The sequence below is a fragment of the Chenopodium album genome, chromosome 1, assembly GCF_948465745.1.
Source record: "Chenopodium album chromosome 1, dcCheAlbu1.1, whole genome shotgun sequence".
In the NCBI taxonomy this organism is placed as follows: Eukaryota; Viridiplantae; Streptophyta; class Magnoliopsida; order Caryophyllales; family Amaranthaceae; genus Chenopodium; species Chenopodium album.
Window position 1 is genome coordinate 46,175,792 of NC_137834.1, and position 18,224 is coordinate 46,194,015.

The window sequence follows — 18,224 nt, forward strand, 5'->3', positions numbered from 1 at the left end:
TTTGCGCTTATCTTGCTATAAGGGAAGTTTTCCCCTTACAAAGGTAGAGTGCTGCTTTACTACCTTCCTACAGTCCGTGATCTTCATATGATCGGGACTTACGACTGGGCCAGCTTGGCCTATGCTGATTTTGTTCGAGCGTTGCGAGACTCGTGTCGACGTCGGTCTTACACGGGGAACGTCGCTCTGTCAAGCTTCTGGAGAGTCGTAGAGGTATACTTTATCTCCTATAAACACTACAACAAAATAAAGCAATGGTAACAATGCAAAACCATTGCCTAATATAAAAAAAGTGTTGCCTTGTAGCTAAGACAACACATATGAGGCGTAATTTATGCCCCCGTTGTTTATTCATAAGGCAACACATTTTTATTCAAAGGCAAAAATTTTGAAAGCTTAGGCAAAATGATACATAAGGCAACACTTTAACAAAGACAACAAATGAAAGATGTTGCCATCTAAGAAGATAATTCAAAAATGTTGTCACTCCCAAGCATTTAGTAGTTGGTAGGGCTCGAACTTGTGAGCCTTCCGGAGCCAGCTCGTTCGGATGAGGAACGTGGCTACGTGTCATCGTGACAACGCTGTTCAGGAGGTAGCCTTTTCTCCCTATTTCTGCATTGTTATGTTTCTATTTTGATTTCTTTTGACTTGGTTTCTTCTAGCAGGATCAGCCCATTCCTCCCCGTACCCGAACAAGGCCTGAGGTCCAGAGAGAGCCGGCGAGGTCTAGCTCGAGTTGTCGCCGTACTGGTTCTGGCGGTCAGGGAGGTCGATCTGAGGCTGCCCGGACCGAGGCGGTGGAGGGCTCGGGCTCTTCATCAGAGGGCGCACGTGTTGAGCCGGTAGGCTAGGGAGAGGCTACCTCGGCTCCTAGAGGAGGTGGGATGTACGAGGTCGGCTCGTCATCGCAGCAGCCTCAACCTTTGTCGGTTCATCAGGCCGACCTTAGGTGGACGAGTCTTGAGCTGAGCTTTCCTCCTCCTTGAGACTAGAGTTGGAGCGAGTGGAGAGCATACTCCTAGCACTGCGTAGTTCTTTGATGTGATGGGCATCCCTCATCATCTGCGTCCTCTAGCGCCGTAGTTTGTACCTGTGTTTTATGTATTTTGACTTGTATATAACTTTGCCTAATTGACTCATTTATTAGACATATTTGTATATACATATTATCATCTTTTTATTATGACTTTATTTATCTTGCATTGTGAGACAAAGAATTTTGCGCAAAAATTTTGTCATTTTTATTATTGATGGAGGGTATCCGACTTTCTCCCCCAAAAAGAAAAAATGAAAAATAAAATTGGACATACAACAAACTTAAAAATAAATTAAGTCTGAATAAAATCCAAAAAAGAAAAATCGAAATTAATATATAAAATTAATTTATAAGGGTATTTGTAGAAGGGATAAGATCGTAAAGCCATTGTACGAGTTCGAATCATAGCCAGAAAAACGCGGTTTTTAATAGCTCGCTGATAAGACACATCAGCGCCACGTGGCGCCATGCGTTTTGCGTTGGCGCCAGGCGTTGCTGCTGGCGTTTGGCGCTAGACGGCAGAATCGTCGTTAGGCGTTGAAGAGCGCTGAGTCCAAATCCTTTCCAGATTAAAACTATATTGATGTTGTGTATAAATAGCCCCCTAATCCGCCGAATTTCTTCATAATTTCAGCAGATTAATAATAGTCTTAGCTTTTGAAAAAATAATCATGTCTTTAGTTACTAAGAGTTTTACCAACTTCACTCGTGAATGGTGTCGGTCTTTAACTTCTAAAGAGTGAAAAGAACTTGACTTTTTTCACATGGGAGGTATCTATAGTGTTAAGGGCGTAGATCTTGATATAGACTTTATTCATACCGCCTTAGCACTAGGCGAAAAATGCAAATGGCCACCGGTTGAAAACCCCCCATTGCCACCGGTTTTGAACCGGTGGCCATTTGGGGGGTGGCAATAATGCATCAAATGGCCACCGGTTCAAAACCGGTGGCAATAGTGTTAATGGCCACCGGTTAACCGGTGGTAATACTAATTATGGCCACCGGTTAACCGGTGATAATACTAATTATGGCCACCGGTTAACCGGTGGCAATAATAAATTGGCGCGGTTTTTTTGCTGCTGAATGATGACTATTGCCACCGGTTCGAACCGGTAAACCGGTGGCAATAAAAGGTTCTAATTTTTTTTTTTTTTTTTGGCCTGCAATTATTCCTGCAATTAATCCTGCAACTGATCCTGCTATAATATTCTGCGATAATATTGCTAAAAATTCAATAATCATAACAAGAATTAAAAATATATTTTTAGACTACTTTTATAATTAAAAACCAAATGCAATACAACAAATTCAATAAAGTGTGATGTATAAATAAATACAAACAATACTAATAACTAGTCAATATTGTAGTTTAAAAGTTAATAATAAACAAAGTATAATTCATAATGATGCCACATTTACAAATTGAAGGTGATGAAAGATGCCAACATGTCTCGAACTTCATTAAGCTCCTTGCTAGTTAACGGATCCCCCTTTTGCACCTTGCAAAACTTGGAATATATATAAATTATGTTAGAATAAATTAAATTAATATGTAAAAAATTAAATACTTGGGAAAATTAAAAACAGTCGCATAAACAAATGACCAAAATAGCCAAAATAAGGCCTATTTGACTTCTACTTGCCCATTTTCTACATTTTTAAACAAATGACAAAGTTGTTTCTCATAACATGTCAATTATACTTAGTTATAGGTGGCTAAGCCTTGAAATCAAAGAAAAAGGGCATTTTACTAAGTTTAAGGTCGCATTTTCATCCAAAATAGCCAAAATAAAGCCTATTTGACTTCTACTTGCCCATTTTCTACATTTTTCAACAAATGACCAAGTTCTTTCTCATAACATGACAACTATACTTAGTTGTAGGTGGCTAAGCCTTGAAATCAAAGAAAAAGGGCATTTTACTAAGTTTAAGGTCGCATTTTCATCCAAAATAGCCAAAATAAGGCCTATTTGACTTCTACTTGCCCATTTTCTACATTTTTCAACAAATGACCAATTTGTTTCTCATAACATGTCAATTATACTTATTTATAGGTGGCTAAGCCTTGAAATCAAAGAAAAAGGGCATTTTACTAAGTTTAAGGTCGCATTTTCATCCAAAATAGCCAAAATAAGGCCTATTTGACTTCTACTTGCCCATTTTCTACATTTTTAAACAAATGACCAAGTTATTCCTCATAACATGTCAATTATACTTAGTTGTAGGTGGCTAAGCCTTGAAATCAAAGAAAAAGGGCATTTTACTAAGTTTAAGGTCGCATTTTCATCCAAAATAGCCAAAATAAGGCCTATTTGACTTCTACTTGCCCATTTTCTACATTTTTCAACAAATGACCAAGTTGTTTCTCATAACATGTCAATTATACTTAGTTATAGGTGGCTAAGCCTTGAAATCAAAGAAAAAGGGCATTTTACTAAGTTTAAGGTCGCATTTTCATCCAAAATAGCCAAAATAAGGCCTATTTGACTTCTACTTGCCCATTTTCTACATTTTTCAACAAATGACCAAGTTCTTACTCATAACATGTCAATTATACTTAGTTATAAGTGGATAAGCCTTGAAATCACATAATAAGGGCATTTTACTAAGTTTAAGGTCGTACCTCCATCTAAAATAGCCAAAATAAGGCCTATTTGACTTCTACTTGCCCATTTTCTACATTTTTCAACAAATGACCAAGTTCTTCCTCATAACATGTCAATTATACTTAGTTATAAGTGGCTAAGCCTTGAAATCACAGAATAAGGGCATTTTACTAAGTTTAAGGTCGTACCTCATCAAGATGTATGGTGTTGGAACAATGAGTCGCTATCTCAAGCATGAATCTCATCACGTATAATCCACAATCAACTCCATTATCTTGTTGTGGGCACTAGCATAGGAACAAATCAAATGAATCAAACGTCACATAAAACCCACAATTGTTTTAGCAATGTTTATTAAGATAATCACAACATGATGTGGCATTACCATAGGTGATTTCCATGTAGGACCCTGTGGAGCACAACCATGTATCTTCTTCATAATACTATAGGAAAGTAAAATCAAATTTGATTAGTTTGACTACTAAATGATCTTAGGTTAAGATACTCAACACTAGGTAGCTATATTTACTTTTGTAGTACAGACATCATGAGGTACTTCTTTGTTGATCGAGCTGAATCAAGGTGAAAGATTGTGTTATTAGCAGGACAAATCACCATGAGGAACCAATGATACCTACGTAAATTCACAATACACAAACACATCAATAATTAGGGTACAACAAATAAATCAGATGTAGAAAGAATTGAATTACACATGGTTAAACGTACTCCTAATAACATGGGGCGAATATGAACTTGTCTCCCGCACGCATTGATTCCCGAATATTATGGTTAACATAATACATCACCTCGGGGGAGTTGTGTAAGTTTCTAGTCTCGGATGTCTGTTCGGGGCATAACCACCAAACTTTACTAGGTAAATCAGTGTCACTTAAGTGCTCCCGTAGTGCTCTACGTGCATGTGCAATGAAAAATTAATTGACATATATGAAGGATAAACAACACTAATATATACAACAAATTAATTTAAGTGGCATGAGCCCGTACCTCATGAATATTTGAATGAGAGAAATGTTAAGCATTGAACCGCTTAAAAATTCCTTCACATCTTGTTTGTTTAACCATGCACTTGCATCCTCATCATAATGGAACATTGCCTTAGGAAGTGCAATTTCAATGGGATCGTCACTAGGCAAATGACTAAAACGATTGTGTAGAAAAGTTAAATCCTTAGTGAGCGATTGAAGGACATTGTCTCCAACAAGTGGTGTAGGTTGCATGGCTGAACCTTTCGAAGAATTCTTCTTCGACACTTGTTCACTCTTCGACCCTTGTTCACTCATCTTCTTTATAGGTTGATCAACGCTTTTAGGCTTCACCACCTTCCTTCTCTTTGATGGTTGACTTTTTTTCGAAATCTGATCAAAACAAAGATAATTAGAGTTCAAAAATTTTTGGCCGGGGTTTAAGCTAATAAGTACGCATCAAGATTTGTTATTTTGCACAACATCAAAATAAATATTACCTCGTTGATCAACCTCACCCAAGCACGTGGCCATTGCACATAGCTACCCTTTGCTTCCCAAAGAAGAGTAATCCCATCATCCACTATAGGCACCGGTAGTGGGATGTTTTCAAACCCAGCAATGTAAGAATTGATCCCGACCGAGTAATGTTGTGGCCTAAGCGATTGGAAATGGACCGTATCACCAGTCGTTGCTTGTGCACTACCATACGCCACCAACTGCAACTCTCCTCCATTTGATAGCCCCGGGGCTAGAAGTGTACACTCGGTCTCTACCTACACCATTAACGAAATTCACTTGTAAAAACTGAAATTATCAAAAAGGGTCTTTTCCTACACAATTGATCATGTAATGAAATTTACTATGTTAAAACCAAACACGCTCCCTCGAATCCTAAATTCACCTCTAAATCTGGAAATTCATGGGGTGTTGGATTATCAACCTCCCTCGAGTCCGCATGTGTGGGAGTTACAACCTGCAATAATTAATCAATAATGCCACATTAGATCTCACGTAACTCACAAGCTAGGCCAAAACTAATAGATAGAAAACTACCTCATGTATCTCCTCTTCTCCTTGTCCTTTTGGGTGACTACTGGAGTCGACCGGTGTAGTCGAGGGGAACGGCAAGGGTAAGTTCATTTGCTTCGCCCAAGCATTGAATTCACCTATTAACTCATTGCGAACTTGTTCCTTGATGGATGCCACCTTGGCATCCAATTCTTCCGGTGAGTTAACACTTCCTCGAGATCTTCCCTTTTTTGTGTATTCTTAACCCATCACCTTCTCCCATCCTAGAAACGTCCCTCCCATACCTACTACCTGGCCTGGATGGTAGGGCTTTCCCAAAGCCAAGGTGAAGGGGTCTTTCTCTATAGTCGGAACCAGCTTACCTTCAACAACTTCTGTAGTGTACTCAAGCTGTAGCATAAGAAAAAATGTTAACATGAATACATAAAATGTTTTTGTATGGTAAAGTTATGCTAAAGTTTCAAATAGCTTACAAGTTTATCCGCCACTTTTTTTTCCGGTTCCTTGATGACCCATTTTCCGGTGTCCTTATCAAAGGTATGTAGGGAACAAATGAAATCGCCAGCACGACTAACCAACGTAGTGATCGTGGAGTTGGAGGGTTCTGAGGATGACCCTTGAGTCAAAGCGGGGTATATACCCTCCTTCTTCCAAGTTTGCCTCCATTCACCAAATGTCTTGGCCCCCGTACGATGGCGGTACTCCTTCTTCAATGAATTTGCCTTGTTTTGCTCTCGAATTTCCTACATAAATAGTAATGTTATCATCATTACTGCTAAAAGAGTCAATATGTTATACAATTCTCATTAGATTTAGTAGTTCTTACAATTGCTTTGGGTCGAGTTCTTTGAATAACAAAGTCTTTCCACTCGTCCTCCGTCACACTTGGCCATTTTTTCCACGGTGAGTCTTGTTCCTCAACATCTTCCTCATTTCCACCTTCACCTTCATTTCCCTTGGAAGCTTTCTTCTTTTGTTTCTTTTTCTTATAGATCCATCCACTGGTCAAGTGGGTCTTGAAGCCTCTGAATCTCTCCGCTAGTAAAGAATCAAACACTCTTCTCTTCTGGGGATCATTAGGAATACTAAACAGCTTCTGCAATCACAAATACAAGCCATTATTATTTTCCATTTACAAACTAACATTAGGTGAAATTATTTGTAATACATGTAAATGTGCATTTGAATAAAACACTTGCCCTGGTATCATCCCAAAATGTTTGAATCAAGCCTGGAGGTACTTGCTTCCAAGAAAGTGTAATGGGGATTTTGCGCGAACATATGCCAACTTGGTTTGCATATTGTCGAATCCATTGGCCAGTAGGTCGGCCTCTTTTGTCATACTCCAACACCAAGGTACCGGTTGGCTTCTTAAAACTTGTTGTCGGACCCCTACCCTTTCTCTTAGCTGGTGCCTTAACCCCCACTCCACCACCTATGTTCAATTGCTCCTTTCCTTGGCTTTGAGTTTGAGGAGTAGTGTTCTCACCAACAATCTCAACAATTGTAGAATCAATATCAGACGCACGTTCAGCTGAAATTTCATATTCATCAAGCCTTTGCTCATAAGCATCTTGTTCCTGATCTTCTGGCTCACCCAAATCAGTCTCCTTGTTGACATCATACGGCTTGTCCTCATCCTCATAGCCATCATCATCATCCTCCAAATCCTCTACTAGTGGGTCATAATCGTCCTCCATGAGTTATAAACACCTGTCATTACAAACATAACACGATATTAGGTCCATAAGAGATAAAAATGTTGACATATCGGTCATAATACATGTTAGTATATAAAATATTCAATTCTATCATTTTTTATGCATTTTGACATAACTTGTTATTATCTAGTACCGTTAACACATAAAATTTTAAATTCTATCATAATATGTCAATTTTGAGATATACTTCATTCATTAACAAGAATTTGTGAAAATTTAACAACTAAGATAACAATATCATACATTTTCCCTCCAACTCTTCATAAAATTACTTAACTTCTGATTAAATTTAATAATACTTTTAATTGCTTACTATTTCAAATTAAATGGTATAGTACCTCATTCTAATATTCCTTCGTTGTGGTCTGACCGCATATAACATGTCTGGTCGTCTATGTCATTTGATGCAATAGGTCTAGGAATAGTGAAAGGTGCTGAATCATCAAATGCATCGTATTCTTCCTCATCTTCAACATCTCCAATGCCTAGGATTCTTCTTTTCCCAGCTAGCACAATGGACCATCTTGAATCGACTAGGTCAGTTACATAGAACACTTGCTTAGCTTGAGAACCTAGGATGAACGGTTTCGCACTATCATTCAAGTGCCCAAGATCTACAAGAGTAAAGTCATCATACTTGACATTACGCCTGATATTATCAACCCACTTACATTTGAAAAGAGCAACCGTGAAGTTACAATAATCAAGCTCCCATATTTCTTGAATTCGACCGTAGTATGACAATTTTGCATCGACAGGTGATTTATCCTTAGCACTTGCAAACTCCCTTGACGATGCCACAAGCGTTACTCCACTGTTTTGGGTTGACGTAGATTTCAAATCCCGACCCTCTGTCCAAAAAGTGTACCCATTGATGTCATATCCCTCAAATGAGCGAACATCATCCCTAGGACCATAAGCAAGCCACCTTACTGTATCGGTGACACTATCATCCAAGCGACTCATCACTCGTTGACTAAACCAACTCACAAACCTCTTATTATGCAACTGCATTAGTGCCCTTTCACCTTTCGATGGAAATTCATCACGCAAACTAGCCATGTGCTCATCTAAATATGGGTGAACAACAGCAACATGGTGCAACACATAAAGGTGTGCTTGTAAGAACTGATCTCGATCCGGTGACATTCGTTTCGACCCAATTGTGCCATGACCATCAAGTCTCCCTTCATGTCAAGAAGCAAGAAGACCAATAGGTTCAGCAACGGCTAAATAGTCGGCCACAAAATTACCAATCTCCTCACTCACGGTCCCTTGAAATATGCTTCCTTCCGGATGAGCCGGATTCCTTACTTTATCTTGCAATGTGCCCATGTGTCTTTCAAAAGGATAGCACCACCTCAAGAAAACTGGACCGCACAACTTAATCTCACGCACCAAATGAAGAATGAGATGCACCATTATGTCAAAAAAGGAGGGTGGGAAATACATCTCAAATTTGCACAAAGTCACAACCACATCCGTTTGCAAAGCATCAAGTGTACAAGGATCAAGCACTTTGCTGCATATTGTATTGAAAAACGAACATAGGCTTGTAATAGCTTCTCTCACGTGCTTCGGTAAAATATCACGTATTGCAATCGGTAGAAATACTTGCATCAACATGTGACAATCATGGGATTTCATACTTGTCAGCTTCAGTTCTCCACTTAAGGATACAAATATTTTCATGTTAGATGCGTACCCAGATGGAACCTTAATGCCGTAAAGACATGCACAAAACATCCGCTTTTCTACCCTTGACAATGTGTAGCAAGCCGGTGGTAAATACTTCTTCTCAACCTTGCCTTTACCCTCATCTCTACTCTTTGAAGCATCCGCGACCTTTCCCTTTCCATTGCTCTTCCCCTTTCCTTTTTTCGAAACATTTACAGTTTCTTGTTCCAGTTCCTTTCCCTTTCTGTCCTTCCCCTTTGTAACCTTATCTTGAGGCCACAATTCCGGACGAATCCCGATCTCTTCCAAATCTAACCGTACACCCTTTCCATCCTTTGTTTTGCCTGAAATATTAAAAAATGTTCCCACAAGAGCATCACACACATTCTTCTCTATATGCATCACATCTAGACAGTGCCTAACATCATGTTCTTTACAGTATGGAAGCTTCCACAAAATTGATTCTTTTTTTAAAAGAGCTGTTGAGACCGGAGCTTTTTCAGATTTTCCAAACACTGTTCGTATACCCTTAACTCGAGCATAAACCTCAACACCGGTCAATGGCCTAGCCGCAATCTCCTCTTCCACTGTCCCATCGAAAGCCTTTTTTTGCCTACGGTACGGGTGATCACGCCTAAGGAACCTTCGAGTCCTTATATACACATCTTTGTGAGAATTCTTAAGGTATATGCTTGATGTTTCATCAATACATATGGGGCATGCTTTTTTCCCTTTAACCTTGTACCCACACAGGTTGCCATATGCAGGGAAGTCATTCATGGTCCACATAAGGGCTGCACGCAATGTGAACACCTCGTTCTTATGAGCATCAAAACAAGAAACCCCTTCGTCCCACATCTTTCTCAAATCGTCAATTAGTGGCGCAAGGTAAACATCTATGTCATTTCCAGGTTGCCTAGGCCCCGTTATTAGCAATGAAAGTATTATATACTTTCGTTTCATACATAACCAAGGAGGCAAATTGTAGATCACTAAAAGAACCGGCCAAGTGCTGTGTTGGGTACTAAGAGTGCCAAATGGATTCATCCCGTCTGTGCATAACCCAAGTCTTAAATTTCTGACTTCATTACCAAACTCCGGAAACTTCAAATCAATGTTCTTCCATTGCGGGGAGTCAACCGGATGCTTCAACATTCTGTTTTTCTTCCTTCCCTCGGCATGCCACCTCAGGTTTTTAGCGTCTTTTGGTGTTGAGAATAGACGCTTAAACCTTGGAATAATAGGAAGATACCACAACACCTTAGCAGGAGGTCCCTTCGTACCAGGATTGCAACTCATGCGGTTGTAGCGCGATTGCTTGCATCGTGGACCCTCCTCCAATTGTTCATTCTCATTACGATACAAAATACAATCATTAGGACAGGCATGTATCTTCTTATACTCTAAACCAAATGGACACATAAGCTTCTTTGCATAATATTAAGACGTAGGAATTTCATTCTCATCAGGCAACATCTCACTTAATGCGGTCAACAAAGAAGTAAAACTAACGTCCGTCCACCCATGCTTCGACTTAATGTTAAAAAGTGTTATCACGGCAGAAAGTTTGGAGTATTTTTTGCACCCAGGGTACAAAGGCTTTTTGGAAGCCTCCGATAGTAATTCAAACACATCACCTTCGACATTATGCAACATCTCATCCACGCCATTATCCTCGACCTCATCCACTGGATGATCCTCAGCTCCATCCTCACCACTATCAATAACATATTCATCATTCTCCCATTCCTCGTCCACATGAATCTCATTGCTTTTATCATGCACATCATTCCCATCAAGATCCTCACTATACTCTCCACTTTCACCATGCCAAATCCACACATGGTATTTAAGTCTAAACCCACGACAAAGTACATGATCTCTAATGATTTCAACACTATTAACCACCTTCACATTATTACAATCAACACAAGGACAGTATAGGCCTTCCTCACCAATTTTGCACTGATAAGATAAAGCCGTCTCGCAAAACTCTTGAACCCCATTCCAAAAATCCATTGTATCACGTCTACCATTCATCCAACCACGATCCTTTCCCATTTAGTAAAGTGTCTCTAAACATATATAGCAACATATTATCAATAATGTACAATTGCTACATTTCTTATGTAAATCAACTTCAAGTACACATCGTGAATATACCATTCATATAGTGAACAAATGCATGTTTCCAAAGTGTCCTTATCACTCCAACCTAACCCATCCTTGAATGTCTACTCTCACTAGTGAATGTATGTCAACTTTCCAATTTTAAGGAAAATCCGGCAGCACTTCCCCCCAGTTCTCCAAGTACAAGATGTAGATAATTACTTACCCACATATGTACCCAGAGAACATGGAGAAGAAATGGACAGCCAAGATGTTCCTTAAAATCGAAAAAAAAGACATACATTCACCACCTAAGTGAGAGTAAACATTCAAGAACAGTCCCAACCGGGGACTATTCAAGACTTTCTCCTAATGAGAAAGCCTTGAACGGGTATCTAGGCATATGATGATGCAAACATTCAACATATTATTGTAATTATTTATTATTAAACAAGACACAACTTGTAATATCATGAACAAACTTTTATCAAATAGATAAATAGAAAGAAATATATATAGCTCCATAAAGTTTATAGTTCATACCAATATAGCAAGTATAATGGATGTAATGTCTCGAACTTCCCACTTGAATAGCTAATAAACTTGTGCTTCACTACATATGAATCTACAAAAATAAAAAAATACAACAACAAAATAAAAGTTAGTAATTTTGTCAAGAACTATATACAAAACAACCTAAAATTACACATTAAAACATACTACCAAATTCAACTAATTAATTAACAAGTTTACTAATAATCTCTACTTTATTCAAAATTTCCTAATAAAACCTAACAATCAATTTCACACCACTCCAACATATCAAATTATACTCCATAATCCATATATTTCCTAAAAGCATTAGGAAAATCATTATGTAACGTAATCTAAAACGGATTACTCCTCAATCTAACTCCAAAATAATTCAATAATTCATACTATACTTAACCAAAAATTAAGCAACAACAACAAATTGATAATAATAATAATACAATGAAAGAAATAAAAAAAAAAAATTCAAAATATATTTTCCATTATACTGTTAATTCATGAACAATTAATCAATTTCTTGCATTCTAAAGATACACACAATTAAACCATTTCTTGATTTCTAAAGTGCATTCTCTAAAATTTTAACCCTACCAACAACAAAAAAAAAAAACCCAAAAAATTCAGAATAATTAGCCAAAAAATCTCTTTTTCCTCTCATTTACACTATGGTTTCACCTCTAATTCATATGTAGTACGGGCTCATGCCACCGTACCTCTACTTCCAAATTTCAAGTTTATGATTCACTAATATCAAGTAATTGCAGTTTTTTTTTTTTCAATTAACCTAATTCATGAACAATTCACAAAAAAATTACCCTAACAACAACAAAAATAAAACACAGAAATTCAGAAAAAATTACCGTCTATTAATCAGCAATTTCGAACGGTGGCTGTGGGATGGTGGTGCGGTGGCTGTGGCGTCAGTGGTGAGGTCTGTGGTTGCTGCTTGCTTGCTGCTTGCTGCAATTTCGAACGCTGGTTGCTGCAATTTCGAACGCTGCTTGCTGCTTCGCGCACTGGTGGAGGAGGTTCGGAGGGAGTGAGGAGGTGCTGGAAGGTGGTGCGGCGTCGCTGGTGGAGTGTGTGGTGGTAGGGTTTGGATGGTGGTGCGGCGTCACTGGTCGTGGCTCGTACTGGAGTTTTGGTGGAAATAAAACAGTGGAGAGAAGAAGAAGCTTGGGCCGCGCGTTTTATATATTCAAATATTGCCACCAGTTCAAAACCGGTGGCCTTAAGCATTATTGCCACGGGTTTGGTTTGAACCGGTGGCAATAATAAATGCCTAATTCGCGGCCAATTTTTTAACCACCGGTTTTAAAAAACCGGTGGCCTTTAAGCGGTGGCATTTTCAATTTTTCTACTAGTGTAGATTATTGGGATACGGATACTCATTGTTTTAGACTAGGGTGTGATGAAATTTGCCCTTTACCGGAAGAATTCGGTGCTATCTTAGGCTTCCCTTCATTAGATCTTGTGGTAATCCCTAGAATAAATGAATATTATTATAAACATTTTGAGCGCTTCTTTAATTTAAGAGACAAAGATCTAACAAATATTGTAGACGGTAGCATAGTTAGTTTGAAAGAATTTGCACGCCATTACTTTGATAGACCTTATTCTGAATCTTTTCATGTTTTATAGAAGAAGGGCTTTTCTCTTTTGCATGCTTAACCAATATCTTCTCACTAGTGGTAGAACTAATGTGGGCCAAGCAATTATATCAACAGTTTTGGAGCAAATCAAATCTGGGAGAAATCCAATGCCATTAATTGTTGGAGAGACTATGCTTAGTCTAGATGAATTGAAGAGAAATCCAAAAGCACATTTTCGGGGCTCTCCAATTTTATTACAGGTAGAAAAATAATATTTATAATTTTAGAAATCAAAAACATATTTTTGTATAGTAATATTAATTTATTTGCATTGAATTTTTGCAGATATGGCTAATGGAGAGACTAGAATTAATTAGTACCCCTGACAATGTTGAAAAATATACTCCAAATTGCTTTGTGAGGCGAAAGAAACGCTTCTCTAAGATGGGGCGCCATGAGTGGAAAAAAAATCTTTGCCTCTTGCAACTTTGCTATCAAGTGGGTCATCCCTTGGTGGAAAATAAAGAAGATGGTTGGTGTCAACAAGCAACCTTTCTGTCGTCTTTCAAGCTTAACCAAGATGACTTTTTATTATCCCTGCAGGGTAAAAAGACAGTACGGCCTACTTCAAACAATTCCTTCTGGGGATATTCGTCGTCCCTATGAATTCTCTGTTTCATAACAAGTAGAAAAATTTGATGTATATTGGAGCGCTAGACCTTTATGGGAAGTGATTACCCAAAAACTTCCTCCTTCCTTGCCCAATGATGTAAAGAGGTGGCTTCTCAGAAAACATTCAAAGGACATGAAGAAAAATTAGAGTAAAACCAATGTGAAGAATCGTCTAGGTGACAAGGTGATTCCTGTTAAGGAACGCTTGGGTGAAAAGATTGAATTCAAAACACCTATGATGCCTAAGAAGAAGATCTCTACAAAGGATAAAGGGAAAAGAAAAGTTTACACTTCAGAGAAGATGGTTTGAGTAAAGAAGAAACATGGAGTCCAAGCTAAGGGAGAAACTATTTACTCCAAAATTGAATGTAGGTCCTCTAAAGAATGCCTACTAGCTAAAGTCATGGACGATGAAGAGGATGTAGATAAAAATTAGAAGAGAGCGAAGAAAGAGAAGAAAGATTGAAGCATTGCTTAACTTTCAATTTATTAGACTTTGTTTTAAATTTAAAGTTAATTTGTTTTGTTAAGCTTTATTTAAATTACATCAAAAATGTAATTTTTAGTTTATTTTATGAATGAAATTTCTGCTTTTTAATTAAATCATCTTCTTGAAATTTAATTTATTAAAATAATGAAAACAGAAAATTTATTTTCCGAAAATATTTTCGAGTACGGAAGTCGAAAATTTTCCGAAAAACACCGAAATTTGCCCAGGTACTCTCAGAAGAGAAGCGCCTCTGCTTTACGGCTGTCGCCGGCTGCTGCCGTCTGACGACGGGCGCTATCGCCTGGCGTTGCAGTACATCGGCCGGCGACAGGCTTTTTTCAGTGACACTGATGTTCCGTCGAATTTCTGTCAAATTTCTTTTTACATCTGGGATGCGAGGTTTGCAAAAATTAAAGTGGCCACACCCGTAAAGGGTTGCCTACGTATCCTTTCCTAAGGAATCAGGCCAAACGTAGCTCTCTTGAGTACCCTACTCAAGTTATTATGGGTAGTACTTTTTAAGTTGGTCAAGATTTGTCATGTTAGAGAACTCATTGCCATCCATATCATTTAATTTTGCTGCACCTCCTGATAGGATTGTTTTGACAATATAGGGTCCGGACCAATTAGGCCTAAATTTGCCTCTTGGATCCAAAACATTTTTCCTTAATGCTTTCAACACCAAGTCTCCCATTTTGATGTTTCTTGTCTTGACCTTCTTATTCAAATTCCTAGTCGTACGAGTTTGATAGCATTGAGTATGATGTAGAGCTTCTAGTCGCTTTTCATTAAGTAGAATTAGCTCTTCATATCTTGCTCTAGTCCATTCGACTTCATCGAGTTTACTTTTTAGTGCAATGCGTAGAGTCGGTATCTCTAGCTCTACAGGTTGTACGACATCCATTCCATAAACCAAGGAGAATGGCGCATTTCCTGGTTATGTGCGAATTGACGTCAATAACCCCAAAGTGTAAAATGGAGTTTGTCAGGCAAATCCTTGTAATTTTCTGTCATTTTCTCGATGATAGTCTTTAGATTTTTATTAGATGCTTTAGTTGCTTCATTTACTTGAGGTCTATAAGGAGAAGAATGATGGTGTTGAATGCCATATTTTTGTAAAAATTCTTCACACTCAGCTTGAAAGTGAGTTCCATTGTTACTTATCATTTCGTGTGGGACTCCATATCGACAAATGATATTCCTTTCCATAAAGAGTGCTACATGTTTTGCAGTAAGCTTAGAATATAATTTTTCTTCAACCCACTTTGTGAAGTAATCAATTGCTACTAGGATGTATTCATGACCACCTGTTCCTAGAGGAGTAATTTTACCAATAATATCAATTCCCCATGTAGAGAATGGCCATGGTGAAGTGTAGGTGTAAAGTAGAGATGGAGGAACATGTTGTAAATTGGCGCATATTTGGCATTTAGGGCATCTTTTCACATATTGATGACAATCCCTATTCATGGTTGTCCAATAGTATCCTTCTCGCATTATCTTTTGGACTAGAATTTTGCCATTAACATGGGTTCCACAAATTCCTTTGTGGACTATCCTCATAGCTCTTTGAGCATCCTTTTTCCCTACACATAGAGCTCGACCCTTGGGTACCCTTTTGTGCAACTCGTTGTCTATGAGTACGTATTGAAAGGCCAAGAGTCTTAATGCTCATTTGTCAGCATGAGGAGGGTATTCTCCTTTGGTGACATAGTTAAGTATATCTGTGTACCATGTTTCTTCTTCTTCTTCTTCTTCTTCTTCTTCTTCTTCTTCTTCTTCTTCTTCTTCTTCTTCTTCTTCTTCTTCTTCTTCTTCTTCTTCTTCTTCTTCATCTTGGATTACTTCATCGTCTTCTATAGCTTGAATATAAGCCGGTTTGTGCCTTTTTTCTATAGTTAGAGGCATTTGCTTGATTTCCGTAGGAATCCTAACCATTGAGGCCAGTCTTGCCAAGGCATCAGCAAATTGATTTTCCTCTCTAGGTAGATATGTGTATTCTACCTTTTCTAACTGATTGGTGAGAGTTCCAGATAATTTTGGTAAGGGGCTAGACTTTCTCTCCTTACTTTCCATCTTTTAGAAATCTGGTTGATGATCAATGAAGAGTCCCCAAATATTCGTAATTTCTTCACTCCCAATGCCAAAGTTATTTCAAGGCCTAACGCGCATGCTTCGTATTTAGCAGCGTTGTTGGTAACGTCAAAATCTAGCTTTATGGAGATTGGAACATGCTCTTCTTTAGGTAATACTAATAATACACCAACTCCACATTCCTTTTGGTTTGAGGCTCCATCGAAGTATAAAGTCCAAGTATCATCTTTTGTGACCATCAAGTCTTCGTCTGGAAATTCATTGTCCTGTATTGGCGTTGAATCTTCTATTGGAAAATCCGCTAGGAAATCCGAGACCATAGATCCTTTGATAGCCTTTTAGGGCATGAATCTTACATCGATCTGGGCTAAGTTAACTATCCATCTTGATATGCGCCCATTTAGTGTAGACTTCTCAAATAGATACTTAAGTGGATCCATTCGGGATACTACAAAGACTGTATGCATGAGCATGTAATGTCTTAACTTGGTTGTGGCCCACAACAATGCGAGGCACAATTTATCAAGCGGTGTATAGCGTACTTCATACTCGAGCATCTTTTTTCTTAGATAGTAGATTGCATTTTCTTTACCTTCTACTTCTTGTGCAAGCATGGCTCCTATTATCTCCTTGGTGACTGTTAGGTACAACCTAAGAGGTATTCCTAGAAGTGCTGGTGCTAATACGGGAGTATTTGCGAGATAGGCTTTGATCTTTTCAAAGGCTTTTTGACACTCATCGTCCCATATTACTGGTACATTCTTTTTGAGCTTTTTGAATATTAGTTCACATATTGTTGTTAATTTTGATATGAACCTACTTATATATTGCAACCGGCCAATAAATCCTCGAATTTGTTTCTCGGTTTTTAGCGGTGGCATTTCCATGATTGCCTTGATCTTGGTTGGGTCTATCTCTATTCCTCTAGAGCTTATGACATATCCCAAAAGCTTTCCTGAGGTGACTCCAAAAGCACACTTGGATGGATTCAACTTCATGTTGTATTCCCTTAGCCTTTCAAAGAATTTTCTCAAGGCTACTGGATGTCCTGGGCGATCTTTTGACTTCACAATCATATTGTCCACATTTACTTTAACTTCTTTGTGCATCATGTCATGGAGTAAGGCAGTCGCTTCTCGTTGGTAAGTAGCACCCCCGTTTTTCAACCCGAATGGCATTACCGTATAATAGTAAGTACTCAATGGTTTTATGAAGGTTGTTTTCTCCATGTCTTCTTCTGCCATGAGAATCTGATTGTAACCTGCGTATCCATCCATGAATGAGAGAAGTGCATGATTCGCTGTATTATCTACCAGAATATCGATGTGTGGTAAAGGGAAGTCGTCCTTTGGACTTGCCTTATTTAAATCTCGATAGTCGACACACATTCTTACCCTTCCATCCTTCTTCGGAAAGTGGACGACGTTGGCCACCCATTCGGGGTATTTAGATACCCTGATAAAACATACGGTTATTTGTTTTTGAACTTCTTCTTTTATTTTAAGAGCTACGTCGGGTTTCATTTGACGTAACTTTTGTTTTACAGGTTTCATTCTTTTGAATTAGTGGTATAGTGTGTTGAGCTATTTCTCTATTAATTCTTGGCATATCTTCATATGACCAAGCAAATACATCTATAAATTCTTTATGTAGA

At 38.3% G+C, this 18,224-nt stretch overlaps 1 long non-coding RNA gene across 1 annotated transcript; it reads right to left on the minus strand.

The window, feature by feature from the left end:
* Nucleotides 1-2,447: 2,447 nt before the first annotated feature.
* On the minus strand, nucleotides 2,448-12,625 carry LOC145583987 (uncharacterized). The gene is made up of 3 exons (XR_014100325.1): nucleotides 12,583-12,625; nucleotides 11,714-11,795; nucleotides 2,448-2,547 (listed from the first exon to the last, which is right to left on the minus strand). It is a non-coding gene; the product is annotated as an uncharacterized LOC145583987 (long non-coding RNA).
* Between the last annotated feature and the right edge of the window lie 5,599 nt (nucleotides 12,626-18,224).